Genomic DNA, 7,578 nt, shown 5'->3' with positions numbered 1-7,578 from the left:
CAACCCGTGAATAACGACCGTAATGGTGAAGGCAACGACACGCGTTCGATGTTGGAGATTCTTGCTCCATATCGCCCTCAAATCCGCCACGGAATCGTTGCCCCCACCATTCCGGCCGACACATTTGAAATAAAGACTAGCATGATCCAATTAATTCAACAATTCAGTCAATTCGGAGGGGAACCCCATGAAAACCCTAACGAACACCTTGATAAATTTCTTATGTGTGCCGAAACTTCACGGCAAAATGATGTTCCGGTTTAGGCCGTCCAACTAAAACTATTTCCTTTTTCTTTGACAGGGCAGGCTTTGGAATGGTTGCACTCGTTAGAGGCGGGATCGATCACATCGTGGAAGGAACTCGAGAAGGAGTTCCTATCTTACTACTTCCCGCCCTCTAAAATGGTTAAATTGAGAAAAGATATCACTTCCTTTCGGCAGCTTGGATACGAGACCCTCCACTCAGCTTGGGCTAGGTTCCGAAAGTTGCTCCGAAGCTATCACTAGTACAGAAATGGCTTGTGGCCACGGTCGTTTATCGTTATTAGCCACGGTTGTAGGACCGTGACCAAAAGGGGGCATGGCAAATGCTTGGTATCTTTAGTCACGGTTGGTTGACCGTGGCCAAAAAGGCATTAGAGTCAGTTTTTATGTATAACCGACTCTAATGCCTTATGTTTTGGCCATGGTTGTTTCAAATAACCATGGCTAAAAGGATCTTTAGCTACGGTTGTTTGTAACAACCGACTCTAATGCTCTGATCATTAGAGTCAGTTATTGTAACAACCGTGGCTAAAAACAATAACATTAGAGTCGGTTGTTACGAACAACCGACCCTAATGTTATTGTTTTTAACAATTTTACAGCAGCAGGTTCAAATTGAACCTGCTCTATTTTTTTCCTACTGTAATAATAATTAATGGTAAACGGAGAGATTAGTTACCATAGATGATATTTGAATTCAAATATTATGAAACTATACCATGGTGGAAAAAGCAAATCGAAGTTGCGATACACACATCTAATTCAAAAGTAACAGTATAAAGATGAGCAAAATCAATCTTATCTGCTACCAAGTAGATCAATAGAATTTCAAAGTAAAATTGAAAGAAGAAAAAAGAATAATTTGACTTTATCGGCATAAGCTCTAACAAAACAATCAATAAAAAACAAGAAAACATAATAAATCTAATTGATGTTCCTGGTGATAATGCTAACTAATTTGTAAATTTCGAATTCAATCATCCCCTGTTCCACTTCAAACTCCTTGCCATCAATCCATTACCTAAAAAAATGAATCATAATTAATGAAGACATTAAATATAATCATACAAGTAGCTTCCATAAAAGTATAAATATTTACTATGTTATTAGTAAAATAATACAATTATAGGTAATTGTTTCAATTTATCGGTTTGATATGACAGTCAAATAGCGGTTAAACCAATTCGTTCAAATTTTCTATAAAGTAGGATAAAATCAACCTTGCTTAAAAAGAATAGGAGTAAAATTTTACTATTTTGTACATTTAAATCCAGGTTTTCCAGACTATAATTACTAAGTATTTTCTAACTAATGTGTATATTAGGTGGAAAAGGTAAACTGATCAAAAATTTGATCACTCACCATTAAATTAAAATCTTAAGGTAGAAAAATTAAGTAATCAAATAAGGTATAGATTTTTTCAGGTTAGAATTTTAATCTAATGATGATTGATCAAACTCCATCGGGTCTATAAAACTTAATGAATATATAACTTGGGAACATACATAACACACTATTTGTAATCTAAATTGATGTAATTTAATCTAATATAATGAGACTATTTGAATGAAACGTAAATGCATTGATTTTGTAATTTAATGAACAACAATTGAAACTTAAAGGTATTCTCCTTTACTGCCAAACCACCCAGACATTTAATTTGTTCAATAGAAAATAAATGTTATTACTTCATACAAATTTAACCTCAAGATACAACTCTCTAATGTCCATGTTAGATTATATCATTGTTCTCTATGGGAAGAACTTAAGTCAATAAGCAGTACATGTCTAAGTTTGAGTTAATATTAACTTAACTTAAGTCATTGTTCTCAAATATTGAGTTAATAGCTATCTCACAAAGTGTTACTCTCTCTAGGTTTTAATGGAGAGAGTAAAGCCTAATGACCCGAGCTCCTTACAACTTGAGATTCTCAAATGCTTTAGACTGGTAAAATGGTCCAAATCAGTTCCTTCATCCCATAAGATATGCAGCTGTTACCCATTTTGCCATGTACTAATGGATGATGCAGTTAACAGACATATCAATAGCAGGCCCTGAATGCACATTTCATATTAAGAATCTTACCTCAACATTAACCTTATCAAAGAGCTTGGATTAGCATCAGACAAACCACAAAATTTGAACTCCAATTCCCCATTCATCACACCATGTCTAATTGAAACCTGGAAGGGGAAAAAGTAACAAATGAGAACACATGAAAAACAAAAACCACCATGTCTAATTTGATTCTATATTGCGCCTCCTAAGCTCCACTAGATATGAATTCTAAATCTATTCTCCCTTTTCATACTTTAGGGGATGCAAACACGAAACCAAAAAATTAAGGATAAATAGGTTCATGTTGGATCTTCTGTTAAGGCAGTATGAAATATACCACTAAATTTGTATGGTATGGGAAAAATAAATTCCCGAAAACTGAAAGTTAAAATACCGGAGCTTTCTTCTAATTTGAATCAGGGCTGAGAGCTTTCCTTACACTAGAAAACCAATTTCCTTTTCTTCCCATCTTCGAATCTTATCATTCCAGAGCTCAAACCTTTTCAAGATTTAAATCAATTACATATAATGTAATTAAGCTAAGGAAGCAGAATTTAGTATTCAATAAAGCGCAGCTTTGATTTGGGATAATTACCATTTTCAGATGCTATAAAATGGAAATAAATTAAATGAAAAAAAATCAAATCTCTACAATTTTCTCGGCAACCAAACAGTTTACCAGCCAGATCTCAAATCGCTGTTCAGCTTAGGAGCACTTTCACCTGTTCTTCAATGTCTTATGGATTTACACCTCTAAGGTGATCACCAGGGATATGAGCAGCATCATCTCCTTTATTGATGAACCCAAGCAAGAGCAAGACGACATCCATAGTTTCTGGATAACGACGAACGGAAGAGACGAACGAGGGAGCTATGATGAACACGGACCAGCCTCGATGAACTGCATAACAGAGAAGACAGAGGTAGAGCCACGATGAATACGGACGGAAGAACGAAAGAATGGCAAAACGTAGAACACGCGAACAGGGCGGAGCTGCCATCATCATCGGTGTCTGCAAAAGAGTCAAGTCGTCTGGCCATTCGTTTCTGATTTCCCATCTGTGTTAGTGGAGTGAAAAGAGAGAAGATGGGGCTAGTTTAGGTCTAGGGTTAAATTAAGTTTGAGATGAATTTATTTAGATTAAATGAGAGCCATTTGATCAAAAGTCATTTCAGTACTAGTGAGTCTTAAGGACTAAAAATATACATATATAATATTTTAGTTTTATTTATTTTATTTTGTATCATTTATAAAGAAAAAATTAGTATTTGAAATTATATATTAATTGAAATATTCATGTTATTAATTAAAAAAGTATGAAAATATGAATTATTATAAAAGTTATATATAATAATAAATTAAAACTATTAAATATAATTTTGTTTATATATAGTTAAACTAAATTTTAAAAATTATCTATGCTATATATAATTTAAGTTATAAAATTCATAAATTATTAAATACGTTAATTAAATAAATTAATTAGATTAGATAAATAAATATTTAATTATATTTAATATTGATTTATTATTGAATTAATATTATTTATCATGGTTCTGTTAAGAACCGTGGAAAATAAGGTACTTTGTGCCATGGTTGTATGAAACCGTGGCAGATAATACCTTATTTACCATGGTCCCTGTAGGAACCGTGGCAAATAAAGTGTTATTTGTCACGGTCCATGTATGAACCGTGGCAAATAAAGTGTTATTTGTCACGGTTCCTTGTAGGACCGTGGCAAATAACATTATTTACCACGGTTTCTAACAGAATCGTGGCAAATAACATTATTTGCCACGGTGCTTAACAAAACCGTGGCAAATAAGCCGTGGCCATAGGCCATTTCTGTACTAGTGTGTCCCCATCACGATATCCCTAAGCATGATCTAGTAAGTACTTTTTATCATGGTTTAACGCCTACTAATCATGCAACCGTTGATTCTGCCGCAGGTGGGGATTTGTTTCGCAAATCGGCAAGCGAGGCGTATGAGCTCATTCACGAATTAGCTAGGAAAAGCGTCCAATGGCAAGAAGATCGGCTTGCCGGACCCTCGCAGCATCAAACCTTTGCCGTAGAGGACGAGGCTTCCACAATCTTCATGATCGAAATGAATAAGAAACTGGACGCTTTAATGGCGCAAATGAGCCTCCAAAATTCAGCACAAGTCCTAGTGTGCTCTCACTGGTGGCCACCAAGGTAAGGATTGTCAAGCCGGAAGCCCTTTTGCCGATGACGCCGAAAGCGTAAGTTATGTAGGGGGACAACAAAAGTATAATTCTCATTATAACCCCTATCCTAACACACATGCTTATCACCACCATAACAATAATAATAACGGAAGGAGGCTTCAACACATTCCATCTTATGATAACAAGCGGAATGTGTTGAAGCCCCCGTCCGAACTCTATGGTAAATTTGTGGAACAAGGGTTGGGCCAATTCCCTCATGACCAAGAAAGGCAAAAATCACAACCTCCTAGCGATGCACAAGACGCAACGGTAATTGATCTTCTTAAAGAAATATCTTCCCGTCTTGCTAACAATGAAGCATTTTGCAGGGACTTGGGACAGCAAGTGGCCCAATTAAGTCGCCAACGACAAAGGAGACAACATGGGTCTCCCCCGATTAACACCGAACAAAACCCGAGACCAAAAGATTGGGAGACCGCACAAGCAATAACTCTCCGTAGTGGTAAGGGTTTGGAACCACCGGTTCCAAAAGCGACTCCACCCGCTCCACAGGTAAGTGACGAACCGGAAGTGGTAAGCAACCCCGGTTCGGATCCAAAACCCGCGACTTCCTTGGATAAGAATAAAAATGTGTGTGATCCAATTGGAGCTTACGTACCGAAGCTCCCTTTTCCACAACGACTTAAAAAGGAAAAATTGGACCACCAATACGGCAAGTTTTTGGAAATTTTTAAGAAACTTCACATTAACATTCCACTTGCGGAAGCATTGGAGCAAATGCCCACATATGCGAAGTTTCTTAAAGAAATCCTTGCCAAAAAGAGGAAGTTGGATTATAATGAGACAGTAGCTCTCACGGAGGAATGCTCCGCGATTATAACAAACAAACTCCCACCTAAACTCAAGGATTTAGGTAGTTTTTCTATCCCTTGCACGATTGGTAATGTTGAGTTTAGGAGAGCTTTATGTGATTTGGGTGCTAGCATCAATCTAATGCCTTTATGTGTATTCAGGAAGCTCGGCTTAGGAGAACTTAAGCCTACCAATAGATCCATTGCCCGACCAAAAGGAATTGTGGAGGATGTCTTAGTGAAAGTGGACAAGTTCATTTTCCCCGCCGATTTTGTAGTGCTCGACATGGCAGAAGACGATTTGGTACCAATCCTCCTAGGACGACCATTCCTTGCAACAGTTAGGACTCTCATTGACGTCCACGAAGGTAAGCTCATCCTACGGTTGCAAGACGAAGAGGTAGAATTTAACGTGTATAACTCCATGAAATTTCCATCAAATACCATGGCGGATTGCAATTTTTTAAACTCCGTGGACTCTATTGATCTTTTTGTTGAAGAATTTTATGATAGGTCTTCTGCGGGAACCTCTTCGGAAATAGATGGTATTGAGCATTTGGATGAGGAACCATTGAACAAGCCATTTGAATACTCCTCCGAAATAGAACAATGTCTGTTGGCAAGGAGCCGGTTTGAGGGTTTAGACCGGGATAGCAAAGCAAAGCCGAAGACCTCTCTTGAGGAACCTCCTACTTTGGAACTTAAACCCTTGCCTCCTAATTTAAAATACGTATTTTTGCAACCTCCTAATTTCTTACCGGTTGTTATTTCTTCGCTTTTGATAGCGGAAATGGAGGAAGCATTAATTGCGGTGTTACAAAAACACAAAGGCGCATTTGGGTGGACCATTCACGACATAAAAGGGATGAGCCCCACCATTTGCACACACCGCATCTTTATGGAGGATAAAGTCAAGCCCTCCATGCAGCCGCAACGACGGCTTAACCCCAATATGAAAGAGGTAGTGAAGGCCGAGGTAATCAAACTCCTCGATGCAGGTATAATCTTTCCTATCTCCGATAGTCCATGGGTTAGCCCGGTCCAATGTGTTCCCAAAAAGGGGGGCACAACGGTGACGGAAAATGATCAAGGGGAATTAATCCCCACACGGAAAGTAACCGGGTGGCGAGTATGCATTGATTATAGGAAACTTAACGAAGCCACCCGAAAAGATCATTTTCCCTTGCCGTTCATCGACCAAATGTTGGAAAGAATGGCGGGTCATAAATTCTTTTGCACCCTCGATGGCTTATCCGGTTATATGCAAATTCCCATCGATCCTTCGGATCAAGAAAAGACGACATTCACTTGTCCGTATGGGACATTTGCATATAGGCGGATGCCATTTGGGCTTTGTAACGCCTCCGCCACCTTTCAAAGGTGCATGACGGCTATATTCTCTGAAATGATTGAGGATTTCATGGAAGTCTTCATGGACGATTTTTCTGTTTTTGGGTCGTCCTTTGAGATTTGTTTAAGTAATCTTGATAAAGTCCTCCAACGTTGCGAAGACACTAACCTTGCGCTCAGTTGGGAAAAATCTCAATTTATGGTTCAAGATTGCATTGTTTTGGGACACAAGGTGTCCGGAGAGGGGATCGAGGTCGATCCGGCCAAGATCGAGGTAATTGAAAAACTACCTCCACCAATCAACGTTAAGGGAATTCGAAGTTTCTTGGGTCATGCGGGGTTCTATAGACGATTCATCAAGGATTTCTCTAAGATAGCAACCCCCTTGACCCAACTCCTTGCAAAGGATGCAGAATTTAGTTTTTCCCCCGAATGTTTACTTGCATTTAATACGCTAAAGGAGAAACTAGTTAATGCACCTATCATGGTGAAACCCGATTGGAACCTCCTCTTTGAACTCATGTGTGATGTGAGTGATTTGGTTGTAGGTGCTTGTTTGGGCCAACGGGTGGATAAACTCTTTCGCCCTATCTATTATGCAAGCAAAACGCTCAATGAGGCCCAACAAAACTATTCCATCACGGAAAAGGAGATGCTTGCCGTTGTTTTTGCTTTCGATAAATTTAGGTCATATCTTGTGTTATCCAAAATTATCGTATACACTGACCACGCAGCTCTCAAGTACTTGATGACTAAGCAGGACGCCAAACCACGCTTGATACGGTGGATCCTACTCCTACAAGAATTCGACATCGAGATCAAAGATAAAAAAAAGGAGTGGAGAATGTTGTGGCCAATCATCT

General features: G+C 38.5%; 1 long non-coding RNA gene across 3 annotated transcripts; it reads right to left on the bottom strand.

Annotated features, from left to right (window-relative positions):
* Positions 1–1,014: 1,014 nt before the first annotated feature.
* Positions 1,015–3,464, bottom strand: LOC136227336 (uncharacterized). 3 transcript variants are annotated; one of them, XR_010688009.1, is made up of 3 exons: positions 2,718–3,464; positions 2,351–2,448; positions 1,015–1,285 (listed from the first exon to the last, which is right to left on the bottom strand). It is a non-coding gene; the product is annotated as an uncharacterized lncRNA (long non-coding RNA). The 3 variants fall into 3 exon arrangements; XR_010688011.1 differs by having other exon boundaries at positions 2,351–2,822; positions 2,919–3,464; XR_010688010.1 differs by having other exon boundaries at positions 2,351–2,822; positions 3,003–3,464.
* Between the last annotated feature and the right edge of the window lie 4,114 nt (positions 3,465–7,578).

The sequence above is a fragment of the Euphorbia lathyris genome, chromosome 4 (assembly GCF_963576675.1).
Source record: "Euphorbia lathyris chromosome 4, ddEupLath1.1, whole genome shotgun sequence".
Classification (NCBI taxonomy): Eukaryota; Viridiplantae; Streptophyta; class Magnoliopsida; order Malpighiales; family Euphorbiaceae; genus Euphorbia; species Euphorbia lathyris.
Note: the sequence above shows the minus strand (reverse complement) of the source record. Positions and strands in the feature narration are given on the sequence as shown.